General features: G+C 40.4%; 1 long non-coding RNA gene across 1 annotated transcript; it reads left to right on the top strand.

Moving 5' to 3' along the window:
* The first annotated feature begins 663 nt into the window (after positions 1-663).
* On the top strand, positions 664-14,444 carry LOC128806658 (uncharacterized). The gene is made up of 3 exons (XR_008436899.1): positions 664-714; positions 13,451-13,514; positions 14,356-14,444. It is a non-coding gene; the product is annotated as an uncharacterized LOC128806658 (long non-coding RNA).
* The last annotated feature ends 11,921 nt before the right edge of the window (positions 14,445-26,365 follow it).

Here is a 26,365-nt window from a genome sequence, read left to right as displayed (position 1 = left end):
ATATTTTACTGCTCTGTGTCATCTTCTGAGTCACTGTCTCACATCAGGAACTGGTGGCCTGGAAATCCTGAAAGCAATGGCAAGACATGACCTGCACCCAGAAAACAATCGTCTAATATGAGTACCAATAAAGTACATTATAAAGTTTTCTTTTAAAATGAAAAGGTAGAATGAAAAATGAAGCTATATCAAACATTATAACATATTTATGAAGTAAGTAAAAGGCCCAGGAGACCTTGTGCTCATTTCTTGATAAGGCCTTCATTGAAAGGATAGCCTAAGGGGGTGGGGGTTTGGGGTTCGCGCCGCCGCCACTCCCAGGTGAGTCAACGTCCCAGAGGAGGGGTAGACGATCCTGTCAGTTACGGCAGGGTTGGGGTCTTCACCCTCGGAGGATACGTCCAAAGACTCTGCTTGTGGCTTGTTGTTCTAAGGGGGTTACTTCATTCAGACCTCTCTGTAGTCATGATGACTGGCTCCAGGGGTGTTGAAGGCTTCCTCTGATTCTTTGAGACTTTCTTATCAAGTAGATGTGGGTAGTTGTGCAGTCCCCACTTTAGCTTGTGGTCTGAGTCCAGTTTTGGTCCACTGCTGGGGTCTGGCAATTAATATGCAATAGGCGCTAGGCCTTCTGGGAATCAGGAAGTCATCTTGGGGAGCAGTGGCTGAACTACCCGACGCCGTGAAGGGGACAAAGAGGGTTCAACTTACTAGGTACAAAGGGTTCTAACAAAGGGGTTAACATCAGGGAGAAATACCGAAAGTAAAGGAGTACAACTGGAGTGTGGGTTGGGCATAGGGGCAAATACATCATGTAGGGAAGATACGAACAGGGGTATAAGTAGTGAAAACACTCAAGTGAACTTTTGAACTGTGGAATAAACAGACGAATGGTTAAACATACAAACCAATGGTTAAACCTTAGATTCATTCATAACAATCCCTCTTCTCTTATTTTGACCGGGCGTAGGTCCACATCAATTAGCAATTTCTGGCTCCTAATAATAAGACTTCCTCTGTCTTTGGTATTTGTCATACACTTCTTTGGCTGTTCTTCTTTCTGTACCCTCTAACACCATAGTTTTAGTTTTTCTTTTTCCTTTGTTTGAAGAGGTTTCTAAGGAAGTGGGAATCATGCTGCGTTATTGGATTGCAGATATAATTATTTTAATTAAGCATGGTATAAGGCAGGGAAGGAATAACAGTCTGGCTAACCCCGCTACTGCGATAAATGCTACCTTTTTCCACCAACTACTCTTCCATGACCAAAAGCTATCCCACCAGTCTGTATTAACGAGTGGAGTCCATTCTTGGGTTCCGACATAAGCAATCTTTCTGATTTCTTTAGATGTGTTATGGATGATTTCACTCCTATCATCTATCTCAAGGCAACACTCCGTGTTGTTAAATTTCCCACATATTCCTCCCTCATCCGCTAGCAGGTAATCAACAGCTAATCTTATCTGATATACAATGGTGTGGGTTTGGGAAAGTTGTTCACTAACGTGGTCTAGGCCTAAGGCAGTCTTATTTGAAATGGTTTCAATTACTGCTTGGAGTCTAATTATGTGGTTTAACATGTATATAGGGGTCCGGTACCCCCATGAGCCATCTTGCGCCCAGGTGGCAGGTCCATATGTCTTAATGATCTCTTCAGGAGTCCATGTTTTTCCTTTCCATTTTTGGGTTCCTCCCATGTTCACAAGACTCATTTTTTTTCCTTTTTGAAGGTGTTTTTAGATTGTCATATAAAGGAACTCCTAACCCTGGACCTGCCTCTTTGGGAAGTAAGAAAAAGGATGGCTTTATGACTCCTATTGTGCAGCTGCCTGCCCAGTCTCCTGGTAGATGCGTATAAGCTGCTTTTCCACAAATCCAAAATAGATTTCCTGGAGCCCTCCAGGACCCTTCCCCAGTTTCATGAGGGAATTCCCAAAACTTTGATATAGACCTTGTTCCCCAAAAGGGGTTAATTCCTTTATATGCACACTCAGACAAGTTGTAACCCTCATTGCATACGCACCCCCTTTCTCTTCGACTCATACTCCAATATGGGTTGGGTTCTTGGGGAACCCAACGCATGATAAATGGTGTTCCTTTTGTTATTAAATATCGCTTACAAGCCATCTTTCCCACTGGGGTGCGGAACTTGTTTCCTGTTCAGAAGATGCATTCTTCTCTGCCGCGTCTCGTCCCAACTTCGCAAGAGCAGATCTCTTGCTAGCCCCAGCTAGCTCTTTTCGGGGCGATAGGGCAGCGAGAGGCACTCCTGCTGAACCCAGCTGGGCTTTAGAGAGTGCCTTCGTGGGTCCGAGGACACTGCTGATCCCACTGGCAAGGAAGGAGGTGACACTCTTCTGGGGATAGGTCCAAGATTTTTTGTGACTCCAAGGAGAGCCCCAGAGCCCAACAGCACTCAAAGAGGTCCCAGAAGAAAGTGAGCTCTGGGCCTCGAGCAGGCCCTGATATAGGGTGGGTGGGAAACCCGATCAGCCAATGGGAGAAGACATGGGAGTGGCCCTCCAAGGGAAGGACAACCGGGGTATCCACTTAGGAGGGAGGAGGGGAGGGACCCCAGGCCATTGTCCAGTCACCCAGCAACCCCAGCAGAAGCCTCCAGAAAAAGGGGAAGGATGGATAAGTCACCTGGGAGGGGTCAGGGGCATGAGTCAGGGTTTTTGGGATCGATGGACACACAGGTGCTGATGGGAAAACCTGGGATGAACGAAAAAGGCACAAGGGGGGTACAGAGGGATAAACTATTTTGAACATACATACAGTGGAACCTAAAAACACAACTCCACACTTCTCCAATCACACTGTTCTTTAATTCCCACCTCTCCTTTCTCCTGTACTCTGGTGTCACCTGTCCCTCCTCTATCTGTTTGATTTCTAAAATTTCTCTTGGTTTGAGGCTTATGCCTTCCCAAAACCACACATCTGACATTTGCATACTTTCACAAACCCAACACCTGGTGATATTTAGCTCTTTGCTGATCTTTTCTACCAAATCAATGAATAGATTCTTTCCACCTAGATCTTCCCATTCTTTGTTACTAGTTTCCATATTTACCTGTTTTTCCTTAATTATGTCCACTCCCCTTTCAGTATATCTTTTTTCTCAAAGCATAGCCAATTATCTTTCATGGGACAATCCCCTAGGAGTCTTTGCCTAAAAGAGGCCATATTCTTTGTGATCCAGTAGACCTTCCCTCCCTCTTTACAGGTTTCTAACTGGGACTGATTGTAATAGGAAGGACTTAAACTGGTATGTACTCTAACTAAGGACTCCCAAGTTTTCCCCGTTGTACAAGAGGTGGTAACACTTGATGCAGTAGTCCATTCCTCCTGTACTAGAGAGACCCATAATCATTATTATCACCACTTCTATAGAGGGTCGACTCATTTTCCTCAGGAGTCCGGTAGGAGTCATTCTCCCTTGACCTCCCCCGATCTTGCCTTCTGGGATTATCTTCTGTGTCTCTACTGCACGGGGGAACTGTAAGGTCTTTAAACCTTGTCCTTCCTGTCTCCCTCCCTTCTTCCCTATTTTGGAATTTTGTTATTCCTGAGGGGCACTTGTCCAAGGAAAGATATATCTTTTAAGGAAGTGGAGCTGTCTCTTAGGGGGTTTAAGGTAACTGTTTCAATACATTCAGAAAACTTATAACTTATTCACTTGTAACGGTTACAGTTTACAGAAACTATGCAGACAACAGCTGTTACTAATGCAGTTTAACAACTGCGTCAATTCTTGGGAGTTTTCTTTAATTTCACCTTTAAAGCTCCAGTGGGTACAGCAGTCCAGGCTAGGGTACTGTCTGTTGGCTCAGTATCTTCCCTTGGGGGTTCCACAGGTCCTTTTACTCCTGAAATGTGCGTCCACCCTTTTTTCCTGGTCCTGACGGCTGTGTGTGTAGTAAGTAGGACTTGAAATGGTCCTTCAAATCGTGGGGTAAGAGGAGCAGTAGTCCAAGATCTAATTAGAACCCAATCTTCAGGACTGATGTTATGGGTGCTTATTTCCAAAGGAGGAGTCTGGGGGAGATATCCCTTTTTCCTGAGTGAGGAACTCAGGAAAATAGTGTTTTTATGATGGTTTCTAGATATTTTTGGATGCTTCTTCTCCCTCTACATATTGCACAGTACTATAAGGGGAGATTAGAAACGGGAGACCAAATAACATCTCATAAGGAGACACTTCCACGTCTGCTCTAGGTTGAGTTCTGATCCGAAGTAAAGCAAGGGGGAGACATTTCACCCAATCCAAACCTGTTTCTAGAATCAATTTTGTGAGTACTGTCTTGATAGTCTTGTTCATCCTCTCTACCCTGCCGGAGCTCTGGGGATGCCATGGAATATGTAACCTCCATTTTATCCCTAGAGCTTCAGTAGTGTCATGCAGAATGCGAGCTGTGAAATGTGGGCCTTGATCAGAATCAATATTATTGATTACCCCATACCGGGGGATAATATTTGCTAAAAAAAGTTTTACTACTGTCCCTGAGGTCTTGTTTCAGGTAGGGAAAGCTTTGGGCCAGCGAGTCAGGTGATCTACGATCACCAGGAGATGTTTATATTCCCTTGCTGGGGGCATTTCTGTGAAGTCAATTTGCACATTTTGGAATGGTCTCTCAGCCAATTTTCTTCCCCCCGGTATAGGTTTCCTTATCACCTTTTGATTTACCTTCTGACATGTTATACAACCTTGTGTGATCGCCCTTGCTATGTCGTATATCCCTATACTAACGTAGTCCCTCAAGAATTGATCACACAGTCCTTGTGTCCCCCAATGAGTAAGCTGGTGTATCTCGGCTAGAACTCTCTGTGCTAGGGCTTTACATATAAACTTTCTCCCATCTGGGAGAATCCACTCTCCTTGGGGCCCTTGTTGCAGTTTTTTAGTTCTTGTATAACTTTTTGTTCTCGCTCTGAGAATACCATGTGTTCCTTTAAGGTATCCCCTTCCCCATTTGTGCTAGTAGCATCTGTTAACTTCAGGACTCTGACAGGTTCTTTTGGGTCTTGGGCTGCTTCTTTCACAACTAAATCGGCTGCCTGGTTCCCCCTTACTTCTAGGGTATTACCTTTTTGGTGCTCCCTCACATGTACTACTGCAATTTCTTCAGGTTTCAGTAACTCCTCCAAGATGGACTTGATAATTTCCCTATGGGCTAAGTCTTTGCCCTTAGAATTCAGGTAGCCCCTTTCTTCCCAGATTTTACCAAAGGTGTGGACAATACCAAAGGCATACCTAGAATCAGTGTAAATTGTCCCACACTTCTGGTCCAGAAGTTCCAATCCCCACTTCAGAGCATATACTTCGCATAATTGGGCAGACCAATGTGCTGGTAATTTTCCCTTCTCTTGGACTTTCAGATCTTTCCCATCAGATACTTTTATCACCGTATATCCTGACATTCGCTTTCCATTTACTATTCTTGATGACCCATCACAGAAATATATTTCTCCCTGTCCTAGGGGTGTGTCGCCTAAATCCACCCTGACCTTTGTCTGCAAACTAATAGTTTCCACACAACAATGTTCTAAACTGGGGCCTGGTCCTCCAGATAAAAATTGATCAGGATTCACTAACCTGGTCATAACTAATTCTAGGTGGTCTGAACTCATTAACATAATTTCATATTTTAGTATTCGAGCATCGGAAAGCCACTTGTGTGCTCCCTGGCTAAGGATTCCCTTGATGTCATGCGGGGTATATACTCTAATTTTTCCTTGAAATGTCAACTATAAGAGCTGTTGCTGCAATGGCCTGGAGGCATGTTGGCCATCCTCTGGCCACAGGATCTAGGAGCTTTGATAGGTAAGCGATGGGCTTCTTGTGACTGGCCCATTCTTGGGTTAACACTCCGTGTGCTACCCCTTCCTCTGCATTAACAAATAGATGGAATTCTTTCTTTAAATCTGGCAACCCCAGGACTGGTGCCGAGATAAGTGCTTCCTTGAGTCTCTCTAACCTCTCATCATCTTCTCTTGTCCATTCTATTGGATCTGGAAGAACTAGCTTTTCGTATAGAAATTTGACGTTCCATAATTTACAGTAGCCAAATAAATCTAAGAATTTCCTAATGTCTCTTTTCGTTTTTGGGGCCAGAATAGATATAATCCCTGAAATCCTCTCAGGATTCAACTTTTTGTACCCGTGTCCAATCATGTGCCCCAGGTATATTACCTGAGGCTCCACAAACTGTAATTTGTCCTTTGATATTTTTAGTCTGATTGTCCCTAAATAATTTAGTAATTTTATGCTAGTTCTCTAGACTAGCTCTTGGTCCTTTCCCGAAATTAAGAGATCATCTACATACGGGAGTATCTGTACTCCTTCCTCGGGGGTGAATGCCTCCAATACTTTCTCTAGAGCTTGCCCAAAAAGGTTAGCAGACTCACAAAAGCCCTGTGGCAACCGGGTCCACCTTAACTGCATCCTTCTATTCCCTTCAAGGTTTTCCCACTGAAAGGCAAACCAGTCCCGACATTCTGGGGCTAGTGGACAGGCCCAGAACACATCCTTTAAATCTATGGTTGTGAACCACGCTTGATGATGAGGGATTTTGCTTAGAAGGGTATAGGGATCTGGTACAGTAGGGTGTCTTGCTATTGTTCTTTTGTTGACCACTCGGAGGTCTTGTACTAAGCAATATTTTCCTTCAGCCTTCTGGATTGCCAAAATCAGGGTATTGTGCGGTGACATACACTGTTCTAGAATGCCCTCACTTAGCAGAGATTGGACAATGGGCTCTAAACCCCTTCTATTCTCTAAAGACAATGGGTATTGTTTGACCTGTATAGGAGGTCCCTCTGTCATCTTTACCTTTAAAGGGGAATATCTAACTGCCCATATTTTCCCTTTTCAGCCCCCTAAATCTACTTCAGTCAACCTAAGCATTTAAACTATCATCCTACCTCCTTGAGGAATTATTCCTATTCCTAACTGGATCTGGAGATCTCTTCCTAACAAATTAGTGTCTAAATCAGGGTGGTAGACCAAGTCTACCTGACCAGCCCGGGAATTTCCTTTTATTAGTATTTTTTCCAAAACTGGGGCTGAAAAGGGGCTGCCCTCTGCCCCCACAACTTCACAAGTCCTACCCCCATCATTACTCCCAGTGGAATTTTATTAATGCTAGAACGATCTGCTCCAGTATCAACTAAAAATTCAAACTCTTGAAAGTAGGGACCTACTTCTAAAGTTATCAAAGGCTCAATAGAATGGTACATGAGGTCCCCCAAAACATAGAGCCCCTGACACACCTTGTCCTCTCTTAATATTCTTTCAAGGGCCTCCTGCTCCCTCATGATGGCTTCATCCCAGGAGGCTTTCTGACAATCCCTCTTAAAATGTCCTACCTCTCCACAATAATAACATTTTAAGTCCTCGGGCTGCCTGGGTCTCACTCGCCAAGATGCTACAGGAGCTTTATTAAACGGTGTTCTCCAACTAGGTGGATTTGGGTTCTCCTTTCCTTCAGTGTTTCTTTCCCTACCCCCACACTTTCTCTCGCTACTGCAATCATCATTTGTGCTTTGCTCTTGGCTTTCTCTTCTTCCCTGCTCGAGTACACTCTTAAAGCCTCTCTTAACAAATCATTGATTCCTTTTTCCTGCCAGTCTTCTAGCCTCTCTAGCTTCCTTCTAATGTCTGGCCATGCCTTAGATACAAACTGAACCTTGAGCAAGACTTGGCCCTCTTGACTCTCAGGATCTATATTTGAGTACTGCTGGAAGCTCTTTTTCAACTGGCCCAACCAAGCAGCAGGGGTCTCATCTTTCTCCTGACAACAATCAAACGCCAGCTTAGAGTTGGTTCCTTTGGGGATTGCCTCTCTTATCCCTCGGATGATCAGAGTCCGGTACTCTTCCATATTTCGCCTATCTTGCGCCTGGTTGGGGTTCCAACCTGGATCATCTACAGGTAATTTATGGTCTGCAGGAACCCCAGTTTGATTTTCCCTGTCCCAAATTTTTATTGTGGCTGCTCAAACTAACTTCACTTCTTCGGGACTAAATAATGTCTTTTAAATGGAGGTGAGCTCCCCCCAGGTATAAATATTGGGGCCAAGAAACTGGTCAAGTTGTTGCAATACCCCTACTGGGTCCTCTACTAGATTGCCTATTTCTTTCTTAAAGCCTCTTACCTCTGAGGAGGTAAGGGGTGCATTTACATATCCTACCCCACCAAAGACTCCCCCCATGGGTACCTCTTTTAAGGGGAATAACCTGTCTGCTCACATAGCTCGGGATCTCGTATTACAATATGGACCCTTGTCTAATCTCTCCCTTCGAGTCTTGCTGTGGGGTTGGGGAGGTTGCAAATCTCCAGTTTCAATGGGATTACCTACTAAGGGTTGAGGTTCTCCCCACTGATGAGGGGGCTTAGGCACAACTTTTGGTGAAGGGGACATAAACATAGGGGTAGCAATTTTTGCTAACGGGTGTTCAGAATAAACTAAAGAACCCAGGGTATATGGGGAAGAAGTAGGAGTAGAGAGGGAGTCAGGGAGTTGAGATGGGGTAGGAATAGGAACCTGGTACTGGAAGGCTTGAGGCGGGTTACTGGAGGCAGTGGGGACAGGAGTCTGTAGGGATGACTGAATAGAGGTTAAAGGAACTACGGACAACGACGGGGTGGTAAGTGGTGGAGACAAGGGAAAAGACACCTGAGAAGGAGGGGGAAGTACTGGAACAAGAGGTTGTGGAAGGGGAGTCTGAGGAGTGGGGGAAGTTACCAAGGGTGATGAAGCAGGCATGGAACTGGTCGTTTGGGATGGAGAGCTTTGCGACAAAGGGATGGGGTCAGGCGAAGAGGAAGAAGGTAAGGGAAGGAGGGTTGGAGGAGGGGGAAGAGGTATAGGGGTAGAGTTCGGTGGAGGGGGTAACGGAATAGGATTTGGTGGTGGCGGTAAGGGTTCTGGGGGGCATATAGGGTGAAGAGGAGGAGGCAGGTTTACTCTTTTCCTTCTGTTCCCTGTCTGGCTCCTCTTTACATTCTTTTAACTTGTAGATCTTAACAGACATCTTTATAGATTTTTCCTGCCCTCAACAGGCAGCATATACAAGTTGTTCTTCATCTGGCTCAGGTTGACTATGTAAACTGTGCTTTAATTGGGTGCACATCCAGGCGTCCTCTGGCCCGAACCATGGCCATTCAATATCTAGCTTTGGCCATACTTCAATACAAAGGTGGATCATCTTAATCTTATCTAAATCCCGGGTTGCCTCATTCATTGCCCAGTCATCTAGTATTCTCCCGAGGGGGCTGTTCAGGGGAATGTTCTTGACTCTCTTTGCCTTCCTACCACGGGAGATCCTTTTGCTACTGCATTGGCCCATCCTGAGGGTATTACAAAAAAAACCTCTTAATGTGCCCTTACCCGAACACAGAACAACTAACGGGCAACACAAATTAGACTAAACTAATCTCTCTGAACAAAAACTTCTACCTCCTGAGGCCAGTTAACAGGCCACCGAAACAAAACAAAACTGCAGTCCCCCTCAATCCTTACTGCACCCGACTCACACTTCCCCAGGGTCCCGAGCACCCAGGTTCACCTGGGGTCTGCAGGTCAACACACCGCTACTTTAAACCCTTCTACCTGCTCAGAGGGTTGAAACAAACTAAACAAAACACACACCAGAGGATAGGGGAACTACACCAACTAAATAAAACCTAGGGATCCCTCCCCACACCTTCTCCTTCAGGTTGGGTCCCAACGGCCAACCCCTAGGGCGGGGAAGTTTTGGAGTGAAGTCCTAGCAGGCTAATCCTTCCCCCAGTCCTTAACTCCCCCTTTTTCCAGAAACACAGAGCCTGGCCCCAATGGGGTAGCGCGATCCCCTTCCAGCACTCCTGGGTCCTGACCTAGAGGCCGGGTCCTAGCGAAGATCTCGAGGGCTCTCCCTGGCCCTTACTCCCTCCCTGTACCTCTCGTGAGGCTAGGTCTTAGCGGGGCCCGGGTCGTCCCTCCCTCCAACTCACAACTTAGTCAGGGAAAGCTACTCAGCTAACCCCTGAGGGAGGTGTCTCACTCGCTTCTCCGGGCCTGAATCGGGACTCTCTCGCTTCCTCCCGTTCCCGGCCGGCTCCCTCGTGGGATTCCAGAACCGCGGGACTAGGGGTCCTCAGTCGCCTCAGGGGTCCGAGCTGCCAGCTCCCGTCTCACTCGCACACACACTCACTCGCCTCCTGTATCCTGCCACCGGAGGTCTTACCAATCCAATGCTCTTTGGTCGTTGACTTCTCCCTGTAAGCTGTCCTCGCCGTCCGGATGTGGCCAGCTGTCCCTCAAAGGTCCAAGGCGGATGGCCAGTCGCCTGGATCTTCGTGGGCATGGCCTATCCCGGACAAGCCCCTAACTGAAGTAAGTAAAAGGCCCAGGAGACCTTGTGCTCATTTCTTGATAAGGCCTTCATTGAAAGGATAGCCTAAGGGGGTGGGGGTTTGGGGTTCGCGCCGCCGCCACTCCCAAGTGAGTCAACATCCCAGAGGAGAGGTAGATGATCCTGTCAGTTACGGCAGGGTTGGGGTCTTCACCCTCGGAGGATACGTCCAAAGACTCCGCTTGTGGCTTGTTGTTCTAAGGGGGTTACTTCATTCAGACCTCTCTGTAGTCATGACAACTGGCTCCAGGGGTGTTGAAGGCTTCCTCTGATTCTTTGAGACTTTCTTATCAAGTAGATGTGGGTAGTTGTGCAGTCCCCACTTTAGCTTGTGGTCTGAGTCCAGTTTTGGTCCACTGCTGGGGTCTGGCAATTAATATGCAATAGGCGCTAGGCCTTCTGGGAATCAGGAAGTCATCTTGGGGAGCAGTGGCTGAACTACCTGACGCCGTGAAGGGGACAAAGAGGGTTCAACTTATTAGGTACAAAGGGTTCTAACAAAGGGGTTAACATCAGGGAGAAATACCGAAAGTAAAGGAGTACAACTGGAGTGTGGGTTGGGCATAGGGGCAAATACATCATGTAGGGAAGATACGAACAGGGGTATAAGTAGTGAAAACACTCAAGCGAACTTTTGAACTGCGTAATAAACAGACAAATCATTAAACATACAAACAATTTTGAACTGTGGAATAGACAGACGAATGGTTAAACGTACAAACCAATGGTTAAACCTTAGATTCATTCATAACGTTTAGATAAATCTGATGGCATAAGGTTTATGTGAATAAGTAAGTAGGAAAAAAAAATGACATTTTGATTTCCTGCTCCCCCTTCCCTGCCATTTCCATGAAGTCATGCAGTGTATTTCAAATAATGTTTTTCAGCGCAAAGTGTGGCTACAATTTCTTCTAAGGAGGATTTTTGCCTTTTTTCTCAAGGAGGAATGGTCAAACTTCAGTGGAAAACTGTGTACCCCTAGGCTAAGTTAGCTTTATGAATAACTTTACAATTGATGAACCTCAACAGTTGTGCATGTTTAGAATGTATGTAGTGCAGGTGCTAAGAAAAAATCTTCTTTGCACTGTTAGAAATAAACTCAACTTTTGATAAAATTAAGTGGGGAGAAAGTCTTCAAAGCAAAAGAAAATTATTTTCTTATGGCGAGTCAGCAGTGCCCAGTGCCTGTCTCTCCTCCATGAGCTGAACAGAGACACGCTACAACAAAATGGCAACTTTTTATAACCTTTCCCAGCCAGGGGCTGTCCCTGTCCCTTTTCCCTTTGGATGGGTATCAGGAACTTACATTCTCTCCTGCCTTGCCTACTTTTGCGTCCCCTCCCCTCTCATCCTCCTTCCTTTTTGGTCCTCTCTTCAACCCTGCTGCTCTCCCAGCTCAGAGCGTCACCCAACAGATCAACCAGAACACATCCAAATCATAGATAACAGCAGACAGGGAACCAACAGCTTTCATTCTTTTACTCAATAATCCTTTTTTTGGCTGCAGCAAAGTGTTGTTTCATCTCTCACAGCGTGAGGACTAGAAAATGAGTGGAATGCTGTAATTTAGCTGAACAAGTTGTTTGCAAGCTAATGCGGTGGAGGATGGTGGACATAGAAGGGTATATTGGTGCATTATGTCCTTATGGGAAACCATACACACTCTCTTGACTGTTAAGGGGGATTAACTTCCAAAATTAGGCATACTGTATGTTTAATATTGAAAAAGGTGTCAGTTCTTGTTTAAAGGAGTTATTCCCTTACTGTATAGTGATTGTTTTTATTTGTGTTGTTTTTTGGGTTTTGTACAGGATTTTTTTATTTTTTTTTATTGTTATTTCTGTTTCTTTGCTTTGTTTTATTTTGAAATTTTTCCCTCCCAGAAGACTGACACAGCATAGGGACTGCAAGCAAAGATTCCTTTGATTCAAGCCTTTTCAGAGAAAAAAGTAGTTTGAGAAGTTTACATGGCAATCTGAGGAGGATCTTTCTTCCAAAACAAGGGGCAGTAGATTTGTATTTATCTATTTTGCAAGGTCCAGTTTTAATAACTTTGGATGGATTCTTATAGTGTGTTGTCTAATTTTATGACTGAACTTGTATTCTGCACATGCTCTTTGTTAGGTTTTTATCCCATGCAGGAAGTAAAGGCCAGAATTCTCAGCATCAACTGTGACACTTCGAAAGCTTTGAGGGCACAAAGTGAGGTATTGATGCACCATGGGGAATAATTTTAATAAGTATATTTTTCTCTTCAAAATACCTATTGCTACTTTAATGTATGAACTGTATTAACTGTATGAACCTTCAAATCACATTCAGTTTGGATTGTTTAGAGAGGCTCTGTCATTGACAGATTCACAAATTTATGTTTTCCTTGCTTATCTCCAAATCCCACAAAGAGAACTTAAATCTACATTTAGTGATATTTGACGTACCTGTTGACTCTTCACACTCTGCATGCTTTTAGGAAGCTAGGCTTTGTTTGAACACCTGGTCCATCCAATTTCCTGCAGCTCCTGATTGCTTTTTCCTCTATTGGTTGACCTGGGTAAGCCTTTAAGGCTACATAATATAGGTCTGGCACAGATAAAGGTTTGGTGTTTTAATGTTTGGTTGAATTGTATAAAGGGTGGTGGAACTCTGAGGGGGAAAGGAAGTATGTCTGTTCTTAAGTGTCATAACACTTAATCTGATTCACTTGACCCTGTGAGGTTTTTTTTTTTTTTTCTTCAAAAAGCGTGGAAGGGATCCTCTCCTGAGCTTCCTCCACTCTGGTCAGGAGGTGGGTAAGCCTTCATAGATGCATTAAGTCAGAGGATCTGTCCCATTGAAAATTGTGCTGTGAATCATGGCCAAGACACTTTCAGGTCACTTCTAAGTGACCTGGTAACCATCTCTCACTTGCAGAATGATTTAGTGTGTTTAAAGTCCCTGGACAGGCCAATAAAAAGATGAAAGTGCAGTTGTGTGGGTAATGAAGTCAGGCTAAAAAATGCAATGATATGGTTCTGTTGCTTACTATCTTTTCTCTCCTCTTCCTCTCTTACAGCTATGTGTGTAGTGCTCCTTGATGGGTGGTAAACAGGTTCATCACACAATTACGGATAAACAAGGTTAGAATCTCTGCTGAACTAGTTAACTTTATTTTGAGGCTAGATATTTAATTCAGCTGAATGTCTTACTAAATATTCTGAAATGCTTTAAATAGTGAAACTAACCAAAGCTTGGCAAAGTGTTTGTTAGAGTGTCATTTATTTTTCTTGATTTTGACCAATTGGCAAACAAACCTCTAACCTAATGGCTAAATTTAGCAAAATTCCATTTTATTACGGTGGAGCAGAGTTTTTTTCGATCCTATGAGCCTTTGATTTGCTAGTCTTTGATTATTTTTTCCTTAATTTCTTTTCCTCTGGTTAATGAATTGATTTCAATGAGTTTTTTAAGAGGCTGTGTTTGATTTGCATTTTTTTGTGTCAGTGGAAATTTTGATGCCCAAATCCTATATACTGCTTGTGTCTAACAGGAAAAAATAATTATCTCTGTTTGAGATTTGGGTTATTTGTGATGTTGGCCATCAACCTTAATAATATAACTCCAATTTTTGCACAATTTTAATAAAAGGAATACATTCAGTCTCTTGGAATGGTTGCAAAACCAATTACAGAAATGTCAGAATTTCCACAGGAAGGTAACCTTCCTCTTAGCAGTATCAGGTGAACAAAACAAACTGATAGTGATTAAAGTGTCAGGATATAATTGCATTTTCTTTCAAATAAACCATCAACTCTCAATAAATAATTAAAACAAGTCATGTTCCTCAAGATGCTGCAGTTGAGTATCTTTTATTATGAAGTGCTAGGAGCCATTATTAGATTTTTTTTAACTGATATTTTTTTTCTTAATGTCAGATTTTATTACTTTGCTGTTCTTTGGGGTATATTTTCTTTTCCCCAGGTTTACTGGGAGAGCATAACTTGTGTTACAGCTGTAATGAGATATACTCTCCAAGATGGTTTTACAAGGAACATGTGAATGTAGACTTAGGAATGGTAAGTAAATTTTAAAATCAGTGTCCCAAGAGCTATAAGATATCTATGTAAAGCTTTGACATATACATTAAAGAGTGTCTTTCTCCTTTTTTTTTTTTTCATTATTTTCTCTAGCTAATTGCTTACTCCCTGCTGTCTTAATAAGACATTCAGTTTTAATAAACCACATAAAACCCAGAGGGACAAGGGAGCCATGAGAGTGGCCTGTGTCAGTCTGCTTACTGGTGATGATGAAATATGAACTAGATAAAGGTTATTGACTTGAAGAATCCAGGGGTATTTTGTGGGACTGACAGGCTGTGATGTTCTTAAACTTCTGACTACCTTATTAAACATAGTAAATCATGTACCAGAGTGTTGTTTTATTGTTTTTCAGGATAGAAACAGAGATTTTAAAATGTGATATTCATATTTTTCTCTTAAGCTTCCTGGGTTTTTTGGGCTAGGGCTTTGCTTTTTTTTTTTTGGTCTTATCTAAGCTGGTTTCACAATCTTATCTGTAAAGGCCAGAAATTGTTGAAAAGATAATTTTTTATCTCCAGAAACTGAAGTTTAAACATGAACCTTAATTTTTCATTTGCCTAATTAAAATCTGTCATCCAATTAAATCTCCAAAACAAGTATAAATTAAATGAAAACTGAGTAAAATATTCTGTAAGACAAATAATTAGCAAATCTTGTTGCTAGTATGAAGAAGCACATAAGTTTCTTTGAGGTTTCAAACTAACCAAAGGTTAGACTATGCTAGACGAAGTTCTCTATGTAATACAAATTTTAAATGGGAGTTGATCTAATACTTGGATTTATAAAGGTGTGTAAGGAAAAAAGAACCAAAAGTTGTTCCAGCTTTTGGTATTTTTGTAAAGGTGTACATACGGAATTTACAGATTCTTAAGCCTAGGGTGCAGTGGTCTTGTATAAATGAAACAAACATTTAATAACAAATGGGGCAAATGTGTTCAAAAACCTCCCTGTGGATGAAGGCTGTTGCCTTCCTTTTCTAAACCACAACTTAATTTTGCATTCTCACACTAGTACTTTATCTTTGTTTGTGTGTCTCTTTGTATCCAGTGGGATAAACTTGATGTTCTCCTTAGAAACTCTTCTACTTTCATTACGTTTTAGGAAAGTAGATGGATGCTAGTGATCAATGCACAGCATGTGATACCAATCACTCTTCTACTTTTAAATCCCTTTTTTGATGTAGAAGAGTAGTAACACCTGCTGTTCTAAGCATGACAGATTTGTTCCTCTTGAGTGTAAAGTTTTGCTGAACATTCATGGTTTACTAAAACTAGCAAAGTTTTCATGTTAATAGCTAATGTTATCCTCATAAGTCACCCCAAAGACTTGACTTCATCTCTTGGAGCTGATTTCATTGTTAAAAAAAAAACCAATTTGATGATTTGATGAGTTGTTGGACTCTACAACTACATGTTCTAGTCTGCCTGTAGTTCTGTACTTTCATATGAAGCCTTATAAATGGTTTGAGCATTGCAGCAATGAAGCTTGAAGCTTAAAGAAAATACCCTGTTCATGTCTACAGAGTTGTTTCAGCAGGATGAATGTCTGTGATTCACTTGCACAAAACTGTTTTCCAGGTTTTCATTATCCTTGAAACAAATTACAGAAACAGACAGAACTCAACCAATCAGCAGCTGTTTTCCCAAGTACTGATCTTACCTTGATCAAATCCCAGCTCTGTACAGCAGGCTGTGTAACTGGAAGTGCCTTGCAGTATGCCCTGCAGGTCTGCTAATGAAGTCTAATTCCCACTGTGGAACAGATGACAGTATCCTTCAGAACATAAATATTCCTCAGAAGATTTAATTTATCCCATATTGGAGCTTTTGGGAACTAGGCAAAGAGGAGCCGAAATAAGGTCCTAAATAGTACAAGCATGTTCTTGATGATTTTAATTCACTTTTGCTAAACCCAAGTAATCTTGAGTATCACTACAGTGGGATGCTATTGCAGTTGGCACACAACAGCATCTGCATTGCAGACCTCTTGCCACATGTATATTCTTCCCATCTGCCCTCCTCTACTAATGCTTCCTGCTGAGAGCTTTTATTTTTCTACCTTTTCCTCTTTTTTTTTTGTGCTCTTCCTACTGGATCCTACTTTTGTCTGCCTTTCCTCCTCTGACCTCATCTTCCACAGCCTCTTGCTTTTTTTTCCTCCAGATTAACAGTTCTTGTTGCACCTTTAACCACCATAATTCTCTATCAGTTTCAAGGAAATTTATCATTATTATTATGAGCCCTATGAAACTCCTTTTATTATGAACCCCCTTTTCTTTCTTTCTTTTCCCCAGAAAGCAACCTCATTTTTTGATTTTTAGAATATATATGCCCATCAATATATTTGTCTTCAAATAAAGTGTCTCTAACAAGAAATAGGCTTATTAATTCAATTTAATGCTGTGAGGAACTAAGTATCTGCATAATGATATTGGGTAAAATACATCCTTTTATCTGCTTCTGTTTTTTTCCTAGACTGTTTACAGTTAGTAGGTGTTGTTGTAAAGGAGCATTTGCCTGATCATGGCATATAAGAGCAGCTGTGAATACATCAAATACTGATTTATATTTTGAGCAGTTACGGCTGAAATGTGAAAAAAAAAAAAAAAAGTTGAAAATGTTGGAGTTTTCAGAAATTTTCCATTGATTGAACAACTTCTCTTGATGACCTGTCTGATATGAAGTTGTGATTAAAGTCGAAGAGAGATTTGAGCTCTTCCGGCTCTTGTCTGTAAGGGGGGGAAAACTCTTGGGAGCTTTGTGTTTCTGTTGGGAATAAGAGCTGGAGTTCTTTCGGTGAACTTGTTTTCCCTTGTAGCAGGAGAGAGCAGAGATTGATCAGCTCAGAGCCTAGTGAGATATCTAGTAGGAAACTCTCTTTCCATTTCCTTGGAAATGTCTTCAACCACCTGCCAGGGCAGAAATTTGAACTAGAGGTTCAGGCATAAACTAAAAGAGTATTTTTCAAATTTTATCATCTCAACAAGAAAAAAGATTAGATAACAGCCACATGAAGTAAAAGATTGTTGTTATCTCTTTTTTTACTGTGATATAGTAGCTCTTACCTGTTCTAGAAATCATTGGAGTTTGTCATTTTTTCCTGACATGAAGTAGTGTGCCAATTCTTACTTGACTGGGCTAAATTCCTGAAGTGTTTGGGTTTTTTTGGTGTTTCTAGGTGAATGGTTCTTTGGGTGCAAATGGGTGCTAATTCAAAAGATCTGTACTAAATTATAAACTGCCTAAATGTGAAATGTAAGAGTAACATTTTAAACCCTTTGTTATCTGGTAGGTTGGGTATTGAAATTGTTCTCTTCATGAGTAGGCTTTGAGCCTATTAACTTTTTTTTTTTTTTTTTTAAGAATATAACACTAATTGTACCTCTAGTATTCTTTCATAAAGAAGCCAGCAGTGAGACTGTTTGGAAAGTTTACACTTTTGATCATGATGTTTTAATTGCCTTCTGCCCCAGGACTCTATGAGTGTCTCCTTATAGTGAAACAAATGCAGGGATCACAGGGTCAGTGAGAAAGCAAAATGGAGCAAGGCATTTGCCTCTGAAGTTGAGGAAAAAAAAAACAACCCTAGCAAAACCCAAATAAATTAAAAGAAAGTGCCTCCAAGTAACTAACAAGAAAAAGCCAAACCCCTCAGCTCACCAGATTTAAAATCTGCAAACAAAACAAATAGGAGATGGGCATCTGATTTTTCTTATTTTCACAGGACCTAAATTTTCAATTTGCAGGAATTATGTTTGTCCTAACAGGTCATGTGTGTAACTAGATTAACTGAAAAGATTAATATAAGTAAAAACAAAAAAGGCAACTCTTAACTCTTGGACTAGGCAATTATATATTTCATCATTTTTTGGACTGGCTTGAAATCCATGAATTTGGCAAACTCCAAAAATCTAGTGGATTTTTATGCCTGCTTTTCATCATGTCAATCCTCTTTTCCTCTACCTGTTTTTTTATCAGCTGTATGTAATTTCACACACATACACAGGTTTCTGCTCCAACGTTCAGAGATTTTAGACTCTTTCTGAAGATGTGGATGTACAGGAACTTTGAAGGCTTGCACCACATAAAAAGAGGTGCAGTTCTATTACTGATGCTGATTTTTTTTCCTGAGTGACTTTTGTACCAAATTGACTCCTTTCTGTGACTCTGCTATGTGAATTTATACTTTTTAAACAATTTATCCCCTTCTGAACTTGTGTGAATGCCTAAAAGGATTTTCAGAAAGCTTTCTTTCAAAATTTGCAGCCTTTCTCTCTGTATTTACATTGTTTATTGTCAGTTTAAGGACACTTTCTAAACCAATGTGTGTTGTAGCATCACATACATGATCTGCAAGGAGGACCAAACTCTTTATCTGAGTGTACATATCTAACTGAAGTGTTTTAAACTGAAAGGCTGAAGTAAAATATTTGGAACCCTCTCCATGTAAATATATAATGATTTTATGAGTTACTAGTCTCTGCCACAATAAATCAGTTCTTAATAAGAACTTAAATAATCATGGCTCGGAGACAGTTTATCCACTCTTGAAAATTAGCTGACAAGCCTTCAAGGCATGTATTTGTCTTTGCCTAGGTCATCATTGGAACACATTTCTGCATCCAATCCTACGTATTTTTATCAATCTAGCAGAACACCCAAGCTGTAATTTTTATCTATGAACGCTCTCTCCTTTTCCCCTGCTCCATCTGACAATTATCACACCTACTGACATGTAATTGTACTGGCTTCATGGCTGTGATTAAGTTCATGATTTAAGAAGACTTCCACTGAAATCTCCTTACTCTTGACATCTGATATGCAGTTTTTGTGGTTTGGTTCTTGTTCCCAATCAAGATGCTGCATGACTGCTGGTGGTGGCTTGCCAGGGACAGACACTTCTCCAGGGGAATTGTGTACTGTGTTGAGGATTTGTGTGGCTGGGGTCAGACTAATAGCTTGTCCTTCAGCTTATTATCTGTAGAAAAGGTTTCTGAGTGATATATTTACACTGGAAGAAATCACAAGAAACTCTAGTAATGACAAATGATTTCTGGAATGACAAAATTGTCATGACATCTTCTGTAGTGGCTGAAGAAGTAAAATGTGTGTTCTGATAATCCTGAAGTGATGCTTAGGTACACTTCTCTTTTAATATTTCCTGGGTGGAAAACTTAGGAAGTGTTGAAACTAACAGTATTCCTGTTGCCAGTTACTTTGGCTGCCAACTCCAGTGCAGATTCTCTGAATAGACATAACAAACAGTACAGGATGTAAGTGATTTCCAGCAGAGAGCAACTTACAGAGGTTCCTGCAGAATCAATTACCAAAATCCCATACCAAATGTGGTAACAGCTTCAAGAGTTCTTCTAAGCTGGAAGCCATTCTCATCTGCTATCTCATGGCTTTGCTTTACAGTGTTTTACACATTTTAGAGATGCTGTTAACTGCAGCTAGGAATATAATGCTGTAGTTTTGATTTGAGACACTGTTGAAGCAATACTCTCTCCTGTTACATTAATCATAGCACACTAGCAGGGTTCTACTGAGAGAAAAATCTGTGTATATTCTTTACCTCTACATTATAGATATGTACATTAAATTTAGACTGATTGTGGACACAATCATGGTACACTTACACAAGTAGTGTGTAGTCATTCTAGTAATCTTACCTGAGTGGCCACACTCTATTCCTTGGTGTTCTGAAATGATGTTTGCTTCCTTGCAGAAAAACTTACTATAAATTATGTATTATTTATACTTGCAGCCATTCCTTATTGCAAATCTTTGTTTTAGCAGTTAAAATGATCTTATTGTGAAAAAGGATTTTGCTGTAATAATGATTTGCTTGCATGAAAACACTTTAAACATCTTATTAAAAAAGCATTACAGTTCAAGAGCGCTTTGACCCAACAAGCTATTTAATAATGTTAAAGGGCACGGCATCTTTGGTTTAGGAATAAAGAAAAACAGTCTGGTACACAGCGATAAAAAGGAGATGTTCAATTCAAATTTGCACTCATGTTGTTTAAGAGTTGAAAGTTTATATCATGGTATTGTGTTTTAACATTTTACTTCCTATTAGTATATGAAATATTTTTCAGGTTTATACTCATGTGACAATGTCACATTTTTCTTTTTTTTCTTTTATCCTCAATAGTTTATTCCTAAATGGTCAGGTAAAAAAAACTTAACAATTGTTTCACTGGTTTGTTTTCCTCTATTTATTTCACCTTCCTGAGCTTGGAGAACTCCTTTCAACATGGCAACTAGTGTCCAACATAATATTTACTTAAATAGCATCAAATCTACAGATAAATACACTGCTTAATTAACTCACCATAGTCAGTATTTTAATAGAAAGTTAAAAGAATTTGTATCTTCAGAGGCTACTGTTTCCTTTAACTTTTCTTGATGATTAGAATATCCAAGTCAATATTGCTCAATTAATTTTAGTAATAGGCTCAGTGGTCTGGAAGCAGTACCTTTTTGTTTATTTATTTAGGTCATGCTCATATGTAGATAAAATTCTTGAACCTACAGCTGCTCTTGGCAGTTTGAAAATTAGTATTAATTAAGTTCTTTTCTTATATTCCTTCAAGGTAAAGTGCAGTTGATGATTTATCATGGAAATGCAATAAATCCTGAAGCTATTTCATAAACATACTAATTTAACCTGAATTAAATGCTTCATCAATGGAGACAAACTAATTCTTTAAAGCCCCATTATTTGGTGTTTGGAAATACTTCAGAATTCTTATGTATGCATTTGTACTTCTGGGAAGTAGAGAATCAGAAGTGGTACGAGTAGACCTTATGCACATTTACGGAAATGGATGTGTCTGCTAACCTAGTCCTGCAACTGGGGAATCAGGGACTGATATAATGCCAGTATTCTGGGTATTTTAATATTTTTCTCCCTTCTTAAATCTGCATGTTCTTTATATTGAACATTTTGCTGGAACTGAGAAGAGAATTTTTCAATTTGATGTGATTTATTGGAGTTATTTGCACAGGACTGTAATAATACCACTGAATGTATTTTCCCCAAAGTGTGTAAGAACAGTAGTTACCTGTTGTAGAGTTTAATTGAATGCTTAATTTATTCTTCAGAAAGCAGTTTGTTCTCTCCAGAGAACTACTGGTTGAAGATATAAAAATAATGTTTTTTTCTCTCATCTTGGATAACAAAGGCACCGTGGCTGTTCAGATGGGAACAGCTGTTCCTATCTTTTCAAAGTCTGAACTGTGCTCCTTTTTTTTTTTCCTGGGAGGAAGAAGAAAAAAAGATCCTGATCGCTTCATGATATTGACCACTCAGGGTTCTTATTCCAAGGGGAGTATTTTCTGCATTTAGGAAATGAGTACTGAAAGATGTACTTAATAACTTTGATATCACAGTCTTTGCACACAAAAATGCAACAACAAGAATCTAAAATCTGGCCCTAGAGAATGTGATCTTGTGCAAACTGACACTGTTTTAGATGTTTCCAGACTGTCAGTGTTCTCAAAGCAAGCCTGTTCCAATTCATTGAGCAGAATGGCATGTGAGCAGAATTTCAGCTGTTCTCAGAAATCTGTGTATCACTTTACACCTCATCCTCTAACTCTGGAGTAGCTGAGAACTCCTGCTACTCTGTGTACTTGTGTTTTGGAGAGAGTGAACTAAAATATAGTGGGTTTTTTTCCTTCACATTTTTTGATGTGAGATAGAAATGGAGTAGGCACACAGTTTGTGGTAACTGGGAGTGGGGCTGCAGCAGAGCCTCATCCCCAGTGGGTACAGCTGTGAGAAGCAGGTGAGCAGCATTGACAGCAGTGAGCCATGGAGTGCCCAGGTGCACTGACCAACCTCCACAGGGGACAGAGGGCACACAGGTGCAATGCATCAACATGAGGGGTATGAAAGGTTGGGCTAAAGAACAAGGAGGGTAGACGCTTGCAGCCTTCTGAAGGGATATGATGTTGCTCTGGGTGGGTAGATGCCTGAAGCTTTCTGATGAGGTATGGTGTTACTCTGTATGGGTGAATGCTTAAAGCCTTCTGATATTGTGTGATGATGCTCTGTGTGTTATGGCTATCTTGGCTGTAGCATCTGACAAAATGGTTATTTTCTTTCAACTGTTTTTGCTGAGCTAGTATGGACTGTGAAGATCAAAATGCAAAAAAATGACCTGAATCCACAATCCAAAGTTTTACTTGCTGCCATTTAAGGCATATTATTCTGCTGGCATGGACAGACCTGATATTAATTTAATACAGTTTAGAATATTTGACTCCTAGCTGAATGTACCTCTTTCTCTCTCTTATTGGTTTGATGAGTGTACAAAAAGATGAGTTTAAGGTGACTCTTTGGTAGCAATTATGAATGGAACAGAATCTTTTCTGTGACAGAATAATGAATGATGACAAGAGTTATTTTGGGACTTTCCAGTAAAATGTAAAACATGGAGTGCTGTCTTTTTACTTGAGTTCATTGTGTTTTCTAGCACTTCACTGAAACTTCTAATACTGATAATATGGCTGCCACAACTTTTAAATGTGAAACTGGAGTTTGAAAGGGCTGGTCAGGGTTTGTGATGCTACTTAGGTGTTTCTGATGAAGATTTGTTCTCTGCCCCCCAACTGATCCAAGTGTAAATGAGTGAGGCAAGGTAGAGGGAAATAGAAGAGCAGAGACTAGATTGTGATGGCAAATATGTGACAACCCATTAAATAATGACAAGGTTTATCCCAACTTATGGGAACTATTATCAGCTAGGTAGCTATTTCTAGACAATTTGATGCTGTTGCCTCATGTTCCCAGTGGGCTGTGCTGGCTCAGTTTCTTGAAAGTCACATTTGAGTTGTCAACATATATGGCTGGAGTGCCTTTGGGGTTTGGGTGCAGTAGCAGAGTGTTTTTTTGCATGATTTTACAGCATAAGTGCTCAAGAGTCAAACCTCCTCTGATCTTTGGCTTAATAAACCAAAGAACAAAGACCCTTTTGTCTCTGACATCAATATGAAGGATACTTCTATCATCATCATGTATGCTAATATCTCTTAAGTGACAAGTCCCATAGTTGTAACTTGTTTTGCATGATGTTGTATGAAAAAAATTAAATAAAAACAACAGTCATGCCACAGTTATTTGGATCAGATATTGTTAATGCCTTGAAATACTATATTTTGATAATAAAATTAAATCTCTTTGCATGAAGAGTGAATTGAAAACTACATTAAAAATCATTTTTTTTCTGTGGGGACTGGAAATACTGTGAAGTTCTTGGAATTAATTTAAATAACTGCTTTTCAGAGACAAATTCATCTAACTTTTATATGTGTTGTCTTTTTATCATTTGCAAAGATAAATTGCCATTATAATGATTTTTTTTGACAGCTGTAACAACTAGGATAACTTGTATCTACAATAATTTGTAAATAATGGAGAAATTAATGGAACACAGGAACCTGTGATGTACAGCAGAGATACAAAGACTTAGAGAAACAGATCTCTCTGATATGTCAGGAAAGGTATACCAGATATCAAGACAATTGAAAAATCTGGTCTGGAATTTTATTTATAGGGTGTGCAGATTTGGAACTATTTGAGATGGAAATGGAGATGAACTAGGCTAAATTTAATTCCTTTCTCTTTGTAAACTGCTGCTTTTAAAGTAGATTTTCTGTTTATTATTGGTGGTTTTTCAACTTGGACTTTTAAAAGCAATCCACAGGAATTGCATGCCAGATTCTAATTTATTTCAGAGATTTGAGCATCTTACTACTTTAGTAGCCTTTGAACTTTCCAACCTTTGTGTATGCTTTTGAGAATTGTGGGTTAGCAGCTGCTTAGTTTAAGAGTGTTTTCTGTTCACACTGGTTATCTTAGTAGGGCATGACACATTTATACTAATAACTAATAAGAGAAAAATGTTTTATTTTCAATTTTGAAAGAAGAAAATATATAGATCTTGCCTAAGGGGTTTTACAAACTGCCAGGGCTTTTGTTAAGTTAAATGGGTCAAAGGAAATGCATGTGTTTTAAGAATTTGATAACTTAATCTGATTTCTTTCTTTGGATTTCTCTCCAAGAGAAGTCTTCTTTGGGCTGAGGATTTTGAAAGATGCGGAATTTTAAGTGGATCCATTTGGCTATGTGTAGCTTATAGCTGCCAACTGTAGCACCAGCAAGTACTATATGTTCTCTTAATTTCTACCTGTTCCCCCTTGAAATTGACTCTCTTCTTTTGGAGGTGCTGGGGAAGCTGGAAATGACCCAAAGCTGTATGTAATTCTACTGGGATCTTGGGTTTAAATAGTATCACATTTATTGAGAGTGTGTATGAATGTATACATTTGTTCCTCAGTTTTTGCTCGTATCCCATGGTGCTACGTATGGCTATTTCCAGACAGTGAATAGTGAAGTATTTAGAAGTGGTTTTAAACTGCATCCTGAATTTTTTGGTCTACTGCAGCTGTTAATACCTACATGACTTTATTCCCATCAGACTTCACAACCCTTTGCCTCCTGCTCCTCCACTTGTGGTTTGCTGGGTGCCTTGTGGTCCTGCTGCTGCGTGGGGGGAAAGAACATGAGGCAGCAGTGCCTTGCCTGGTATCCACAAGTGGAGACAGAGGATCCTTAGCTGTGACAGTTGATTAAAAAAGTGGCAGTTTCTCTAATCTGAACAAAATTTCTGTCCTGACTGTCACTGTTAATATCAAAGCCTCTTCAGATAGGTGGCTGCTTGTTTTTTGCTCCTTTGCAGTTTAGGTCGCTACCTCAGAGACTCCCAAAGAAATCCTTACTAATTTACTTATTAATTAGCACAGATGCTAGTGATATATCTCCTTTTTCTTTACTTATTGTTAACCTCAGAATTGTGTTCTTTTTTCCTTGGGACTTTTCTACTGCTTTCTTCCCCCTCCTTTGTGTACTCTCCATTGTTACACATTTGGTTATTTACAGATCCTGCATTTAGCATCCTAGTTATTTTAATAATACCTTTTTTGCATGTGCCATAAAATACCCTTTTTTTTGGTCCAAGAACAAATTGCTGTGCTGCGTCTGCTGTGCATTTTCTCCCTTCAGACCTCTTTTTAATTTTCATTTGCTATTTCATCTGTGCCCATGTTGTCACCCTTTACCACGGAACAGTGAATGTTCTTCCTTTTATTTAAGGTGCCTCTCCCTTTTGGGTCTGGTTTTTTTGTTTTTTTTTTTTTTTTTTTTTTTTTTTTTTTTGTTTTTTTTTTTTTTTGCCAGAATTTTCTGGCTTCTGTTTCTGGGCTTAGAACTCAAACCAGTGGGTGGATGGGTAGGTCAGAAGTCAGTGTACATTGCAAGTAAAGATAAAGTATCATCTGCCCACCCATATGCCAAATCTTAGTGTGAAGTCTGAAAATGCCTTGAAGGCTATTAGTTTAATAAAAAGATGTTCATGGTAATTTATTCCAATGTACAGGGCAGAAAACACTAAAATGACCAAAACACGTTAACAGGCTAAACTGGCAGATGTGCTTCACTAACATCTCTCTGTTGCCTTCCTAGGTTTCAATGTTTAGTAAGTCTCCAATCTCTTAAGCAGGAATGAAACTTGGTGAGAACAGCCCCAGTAATTTAATTTCCAATAAACAGGAATTAGTTTTTTTGATTAAAGAATAGTAATTGGCTTTTGTATGTTAACAGTATGGCTTGGGGCAATTTTGCAATAGCCTTCTAAGCGCTTGCAAAAAACCCACAAAAAAATGAAAAACAAAAAAACCCCAACCAAACAAAAACTCAGGCAACTGACACACCAAAAAAAAAAAACCAAAAAAACCCTAATAACACTGTTGTTTTCAACAAATGCAGTTACTGTATTTCTTAATTAATTTTTAGTGAGCTGTCAATAAATATTAGTCCAT

This window comes from Vidua macroura, chromosome 4, assembly GCF_024509145.1.
Source record: "Vidua macroura isolate BioBank_ID:100142 chromosome 4, ASM2450914v1, whole genome shotgun sequence".
Taxonomy (NCBI): domain Eukaryota; kingdom Metazoa; phylum Chordata; class Aves; order Passeriformes; family Viduidae; genus Vidua; species Vidua macroura.
This window is presented reverse-complemented; position numbering and strand designations above follow the sequence as displayed.